The sequence below is a fragment of the Polypterus senegalus genome, chromosome 8 (genome assembly GCF_016835505.1).
Source record: "Polypterus senegalus isolate Bchr_013 chromosome 8, ASM1683550v1, whole genome shotgun sequence".
Classification (NCBI taxonomy): Eukaryota; Metazoa; Chordata; class Cladistia; order Polypteriformes; family Polypteridae; genus Polypterus; species Polypterus senegalus.
This window is the reverse complement of record NC_053161.1, coordinates 162601971-162609600: the sequence shown is the minus strand read 5'-3', so window position 1 is coordinate 162609600 and position 7630 is coordinate 162601971. Positions and strand designations below refer to the sequence as shown.

General features: G+C 42.6%; 1 pseudogene; it reads right to left on the bottom strand.

Annotated features, from left to right (window-relative positions):
• Positions 1–2108: 2108 nt before the first annotated feature.
• Positions 2109–3438, bottom strand: LOC120534662 (annotated as a pseudogene).
• Positions 3439–7630: the final 4192 nt, after the last annotated feature.

Below are 7630 nucleotides of genomic sequence, written 5' to 3'. Positions count from 1 at the left end.
TCTTGTGCTGCTTGTGTTTTATGGGTGGAGCCACAAAAAGGAGTGAAACTGTGATGTCACCACTGAAGGACCGCCTTCAGCCTTTAGTCTGAAGAGTGGCACCATCAGTGGATAATTAACACTTGGAGAGTACTATTCTCGGGAGTATTGACTGTTTAGCTTCTTGGATTTTTTGCTTGTTTTTGAATTTGGATGACTGGAAAGCAGATTTAGATTTGTTGATGTGGGTTGTCTTGTTAGTCAAGCCGTTTTTGCCTTTGCATTTTTTCCTTGACATGTTTTGTTCTTCTTTTGTTTATCTATATATATAAAGGAGAGTTGGGATCCGAGAGACTGTGTTTGTTTGTTTGTGGAGGGATGGAGAGTTAAGGCAGGTGGGGGAGTCACGTGATCATCTCCCCTCCCATTCACATCATTTCATTCACTTCATTTCACTCCGAGCTGAGCTCCGCAGCTGATGCGGTCTTGCCATTCTTTTTCCTTAGTGTTTAGTCCTCTCTTCTTTACTGATTTATATAAAGGAGAGTTGGGATCCGAGAGACTGTGTTTGTGGAGGGATGGAGAGTTAAGGCAGGTGGGGGAGTCACGTGATCATCTCCCCTCTCATTCACCTCCTTTCATTCACTTCATTTCGCTCCAACCTGGTGAGTATTTTCCGTACGTCGCTTAAATCATCCGAGATCAGGTGCCTCATCTTGGATAAGTTAATGCCGGTGACATTCATCTGGGATAGGTCGGTTTTTCAAACGCAATGGTGTAGTAGATTAGTCTAGCTGGATCTAATTATCTGAGATGATTGCGCGCCCACATTGATTGAAAAGCACATATATATTGAGTCTACGACAACATGATCAGCAAGTCTTTGATAGGTTGCAACAAAATGACGAAAGAACGGGCGCATTCTTTCATGCCAGCAGAGCAGGACCTGTTACTCGAAGGATATGAAGAATTTCAAGAGTTAATATGTAGCCTACAAGGGGTAACACTGCAAAAGCAGCACAAACTAGAAAAGATGGCTGGCAAAAAGTGGCCGACAAATTAAACGCGTAAGTAATGTGCATTGTATTTACTGAATGCAGCGTTTCATTTCCTATGTGTCACATTAATTATTATTTAATATGTCATAATTCCAGATCAAACGTGAGCACAAGGAGAACATGGCAACAGGTTAAAGTGAAGTACAAGAATATACTTCAAACTAATAAATATTGGTATATAACTATTTAAAGAATTGTTGATATAAAGAATCATATAGAATAGAATAACTATTAATTTGAAAGCTAATAAGAAGAAGGCAGACAAGCAAAAAACAGGTGGAGGTCCACGTGGTCCAGACCTAACCCCTGCAAATGAGTTGGCTCTCCAGCCAACTCGCCCAGTTTCTGAGGGCATTCCAGGGGGAAGCTCCTCCTCAAAACCAGTGGCAGGATGGAGTGGTAACTTCATTTCAGGTAAAGGATGGTCATTGCATATATTTTGTCCTCAATGTGTGCCATAGGTATGTCCCATTTAGCCCTCTTTTTTACTTTGTTTTTTTGTTGGGTCAGTTGCAGGGAATGTCATATCCCTAGAACCTGTGTCTGACCACCGAGCTATTGACGAATGTCAAATATTTGATGAAGACACTGTGTCTGATTATTCTTCAGGAGGAGAGGTAAATGTTCCAAATGTTTGAACAAACTCCACTCTGATCAGTCCCATGTGCTAATCGTGATATAAATGTGTGGCAGGAGCCTGTAGCCAGCACACATGTACCTTTTGGAACATCCACATCAAAAAAAGGAGATGGTGAGCCATCTGTTGTACTTGATATGAAATGATTCAAATTGAGATACTGTGTATACAATATAGAGGAAAAAAGGCATTTGTAATTGTGTATTTATTTGCAGAAAAATGTGAGGGCTCTATACAAGAGATATCTTCAGCAGAAAGTCACGTACAGGAAACTAAAAATGAGGAAAATACAGCAGGACATGGAACTTCGTGAAGTGAAGACAACCAAAATGAAGTTGCAGATAAAAATAATAGAAAAACAATTGGTAACAAAATTCTGTTCTCTTTCCCATCATGTGTATGCATGAGTGTATCCTTAATTTATGTTCTCCTCCTTACAGCCTGAAGGTCCGTAATATATAATAAATCAGTTTTGTGTGAAACCACTGTTGTCTTTTCCATTGAAAATGTTGGGCCACAATTCTGTCTCTGGCAGCTCTGTCACTGGTTTGCTCAAGATGCACTGGGTCAAGGTCATCATCAGGCTGCACCAAAACCTCAGGAACTCTCTCTTTTCTGATGGTCGCTATGTTGTGTAAGACAGAAAATGCAACAATTATGTCACATGCTCTGTCAGGTGCAACCCTCAGCCATTTTAGACATTGAAATCTCTCTTTTAGGTGGCCAAAGGTAATTTCAATTCGTGCCCTTGTCCTAGACAGAGCTGCATTATATCGAGTTTGTGGCCCAGGGTTGGGGTCAGGAAACGGGGTCATTAGAAAATTCTTACAGGCATATCCCCTGTCCCCAAGCAGGATTCCATCATGATGACCTGTGGAATATGTAAAAAATTGTGAATACAATACACACATCACCATGATTAATAATTAGATTATTACTTTGTTCAAATGTCCGATACCGGTGTGACTCCTTAAAAATTCTAGAGTCATGAACAGACCCTGGCCATTTAGCCTCCACATTTGATACAAGGTAGGATGCATCACAGATCATCTGACAATTGATAGCATGTAGGTCAAACAATTTTACTGTCAACATACCTATTGGCTATTTTCAACTCTTTCAAAAAGTGACATTACCTGCACGTAAATACTGTGGAAGCCTTTTCTGTTCACGTAATCCGGCTCATTTGGACCTGATGGGGCCTTTTATTCGGATCTGCATACAATCCAGTGCCCCAATCACATTTGGAAATCCTAGGTAATGAGAATGTTAGGCTGATTGTGAGATTATTTATGGAACTGTGGGTGTTTTTCCTGTGTATTACCTACCTGCAATGGCATGAAACACCTCTTTTATGGTCTGCACACGCAGGTGTCCAGGAAACACTATGAAAACCCGAAGGAGATGTTTCAGAGCCAAACAGACTTTACGAATTACCTGGCAAACTGCACTTTTCGATAGATGTTCCGCATCGCCTACAGTATATAAAAAAGGGCCGCTTGCAAAAAACCTCAAAGCAATGCATACTGTCTGTGTGGTTGTGACAGCCCGACTTCGCCGAGTTTGACTTTGAATATAAGGGGCTAATAAATCTTTGAGGTACAATATCCCCCCTCGGCTAAAGCGGTATCTTTCGAAAAGAATTTCCTCCGGGAGCAATAAAGGCTCTTGCCGATCGCGCAAAACCCTCTCTATATCAAATTCTCTTCGTATAATTTGCGCACCGATATCAACTAGTCGCTCATTCATGAATGGCGAAGCCATGACTGGATGAATTCCACGCACCGTCACTGATTATGTGTGTGAGCTAATCCTTGTTTACAGCAGGTTTGAGGATTAGGATGTGTTGCTATGACAACACTTCCAGCAAGAGTTTCGAAAAACCGACAGATCCAGTATCAGGCCAAATCGTCAACAATTACATCCGGCTAAACGAGTAATCCACGTACGAAAAGTACCCCCCTGACCTCCGCTGAGCTCTGCAGCTGACGCGGTCTTGCCGTTCTTTTTCCTTAGTGTTTAGTCCTCTCTTTCCTTTACTAATTTACTGTTTACTAGACTTAATTTACTGAGTAGTATTTTTTCCTTTAGTGTTCCTACTTAGTGTTTCTTAGTGTTTAGTAGACGCGGTGTGCCGGTGTTCCCGGCAATGTTGCGGTTTACTGTTACTTTCTACTTCGTTTCTGTACTTTACTGTTTAGTAGACTTTTACTTTATCTCATTTACTGTTGATTTTTTACTGTTCTTCCCGGCGGTGTTGCCCTTTTTTTTACTTTATCTCATTTACTGCTGTTCCCGGTGGTATTGCCATTTTTCCCATTTTTATTTTTTATGTAGCATGTTCACGAATTAGTCATAGAAAAAATTTATATATTTTGGCTCCAAGAGGACAAACCAAAAATGTTGTATATAAACAAGCTCTATAACTCCCACGTAGGTACATAATTATTCCAACTACAGCGACTGCAGCAAAGCGCACCAGGTCTGCAAGTTTTAAATAAAGTCACCAATTTTTAAAGACTTTGTATTGGATTTATCTGTTAGACTTGGGTTTTTCAAGGTTCCATTTTGTGGGGTATTTATGTGTATTTTCTATATACATATGGGGGCCTTCAAACATAAATTTGAACTTCTGAAACTAGTGCCCATATTTTTCAAGCATCTCAGAATTACTCGTGGGAATTGCATTAAAAATCACACTAGGATAAGAATTTGCCCTACCAACAATAGGACATGAAAAGTAATTATGAAGTGTCCTACACCCACTCCCAATGACAAGAAACAGGTTACGTTTGAGAATGAACGATGTCACAAATTTTCCACAACCTGTTCCACAAAATGGCACTCATGAAGGCGTTTTGTAGTTTTCTTATACTAATTTTAAGGCTTCACCACAAACACAATAATACTACTGCTACTACTACTACTAATAATAACAACGTTCAAAGAAGAATGGAATCATAATAAGGTAGGATGTTGTGCTAAGCTGTATGTAGTTGTTGCCGCTTCACTATAACATCAAGAATAATACTGTAACAAGCACCGCTATGCAAAGACAGAGATACACATATCGAATGAGAGTAAAGCTAGATAACATTCTCATTTATTTAACAATGAATGATTGTGGACACTAGAGGGCACTGTTGCTCCTCAAATCCAACAGACAGACACTGAGGACACAAATTAAAAGCACCACCGCCACAGGTTAATGCACACTGCCCACAATTATTCTTTTTTCTCTCCTTTCTTTCCTCCTCCACACCTCCCAGCAAAAGCGTTGTCCACCTTCCATCCGACTCTGGCTCGCCTACTGGGTTTGAGCCAGTCCTTAACATATCGTCCAACCCGGAAGTTCTTCTGCTCTTTCTCTCACATGCTCTGCCAGCACTTCTGGGTCAGGCGGATAGCTCATGTTCCCCGGTCCATTCACAGCACCCCTTAGCGGAAACCATGGCACCCAACAGGGCTGAAATACCAAAAGACAAGTCCCATGGTGCCCTGTGGGAATCTGGTGCATGGTTGTGAAGCAGGGAAACTGCCATCCCTCATCCTTCCACTTCTAGGATGTCCCGGCCGGGTTGAGCTGCAGACTGTCCGTTACATGACCCATAACTGTATTTGCAGATGAATGACCTTCCAGCTGTTGTAGCACATGGGAATCATTTGTTTTTCTTGTTTTGATACCTTGCTTATGTACCCCTTATTTTTATGGCTATTGTAGTACTTCTCCTTTTAGAAAACTGATTTTTAGTGGTTTCTGACCATTTGCAGTTTGATTATGTTTAGAATTTTTTTCATTCTTTTCCTCTTTACTTGCTTATCCTAACTTTGCTGACCATACAGTGATCTTCACATAGTCAATGGAGGCTCTAATCAGGGCTCTCAAGAGACTGAGTGAGAAGTCTGAGTGCCTGTGCTTGTGAGTGTCCTGGATAAAAACCAAGATCCAGGCCTTTAATAAGCTCTTGGGCACAGCCATCAGCAATATGTCTGTCTGTGGAGAGAGTGTTGACCTTATCAAGAGGTTTACTTACCTCGGCAGTGACATTCATGTCTCTGGTGACTTTTCCTATGAAGTCAGTAAAGGAGAGTATAGTGGGGTCATGAGGTTGCTGGAAAGGGGTGTGTGGCACTCCCGATATCTATGCAAAAGACGAATGTCCTCTTTAGAGTCCTGGTGCTTCCTGTCTTGCTATATGGTTGTGAGACATGGATGCTCTCCAGTGACCTGAGACGAAGACTGGACTACTTCGGTACTGTGTCTCTCCGGAGAATCCTTGGGTAGTGCTGGCTTGACTTTGTGTCGAATGAGAGGTTGCTCATGGAGTCCGAAATGAGGCACATTACCTGCATTGTGAGGGAGTGTCAGTTACGTCACTATGGCCATGTAGCACGATTCATCGAGGGTGATCCGGCTTTCAGGATCCTCATTGTTGAGGAACCAAGCGGTTAAACCAAGCCAAGGGGATACCCACATAACATCTGACTGTGTGTGGTATAGCGGGTCCACAGCTCCCGTCAAAGGCCAGGTTTAAATAAATAAGCACCGTGCTCGTGGCTTGGTGGGGGGTTGTGGTGGTTGTGTGGCTGAAGCGGTTCTCGGGGCGATTCATAATGTGGGCATTTTTCACCTAAGTGCACAGGTGGGAAACTGTCTGCATCCGTGATTGTTCCTAGGGCTGCTGATTTGCCAGAGCTGCCATGCCCTCTTGATAAATAGAAGCAGGAGTCGGCGAAGGGGGAGAGAAAGAAACGATGGTTGCTGGGGAGCAGGAAGCAGTGTGGCGAGAGAGCCGGTGTAAGCAAGTGAGCGAGCAAGCAAGCGAGTGCAGGCTCGCAGGTAGACAGCTGGAAGGTGAGCCCCATGAAGCATGTTTGGCAAACACTCGGTGGGGGCAGAAGGAAGCAGTCACTCCACCTGAGCGAGTAAGGAGCTGGCGTACCCAGTTGAAGGACGTCAGGCCACGTAAGGCCGCATAAGGCCGTGAAGGCAGCGGGAGTCGGGTGGCTTGGTTGGTGAAGTCCTTGACGTGAGCGTCCTGGTCGTCAAGGAAACCAAGTCTCGGTCTGCGTTGAGTGAGCGGCCGAAGCCAGGGATTGGGAGGCCTCCAGACCAGTCAAGCAGAGAAAATTTCAGCTGCTGAGAGGGCGACTCCCCTGTTGAGAAGCCCAGACGAGAGAAGCAGGGGAGCTGCCAGGTAGAGAAGTCACCGGGCTTGTTTTTAAAAGACTGTTTCCTGCATTGTGTTTTAACCTTGTTTTTAAAGGATTGTTTTTCTATTTATTGGTTTTTACCTCCATTTCACAACAGATTTTATGGATTATTTATTTGATGATGATTTTGAAGACAGTGCTTTTTATTTATTTAATGACTTTTTTGACATTGTTGGTTTTTGAATAAAAGCACTTTACACTTTTGCACCATCCCCTTGCTTTGTTGTGCCTCACTGCTAAGCTCATCGGTAACATTACCGATGGTGTAGGGTTCAAGGGCTCCTGGACAGACGATGGGAGCATACAGTGGTGTGAAAAACGATTTGCCCCCTTCCTGATTTCTTATTCTTTTGCATGTTTGTCACACAAAATAGTTCTGATCATCAAACACATTTAACCATTAGTCAAATATAACACAAGTAAACACAAAATGCAGTTTTTAAATGATGGTTTTTATTATTTAGGGAGAAAAAAAAATCCAAACCTACATGGCCCTGTGTGAAAAAGTAATTGCCCCCTGAACCTAATAACTGGTTGGGCCACCCTTAGCAGCAATAACTGCAATCAAGCGTTTGCGATAACTTGCAATGAGTCTTTTACAGCTCTGGAGGAATTTTGGCCCACTCATCTTTGCAGAATTGTTGTAATTCAGCTTTATTTGAGGGTTTTCTAGCATGAGCCGCCTTTTTAAGGTCATGCCATAGCATCTCAATTGGATTCAGGTCAGGACTTTGACTAGGCC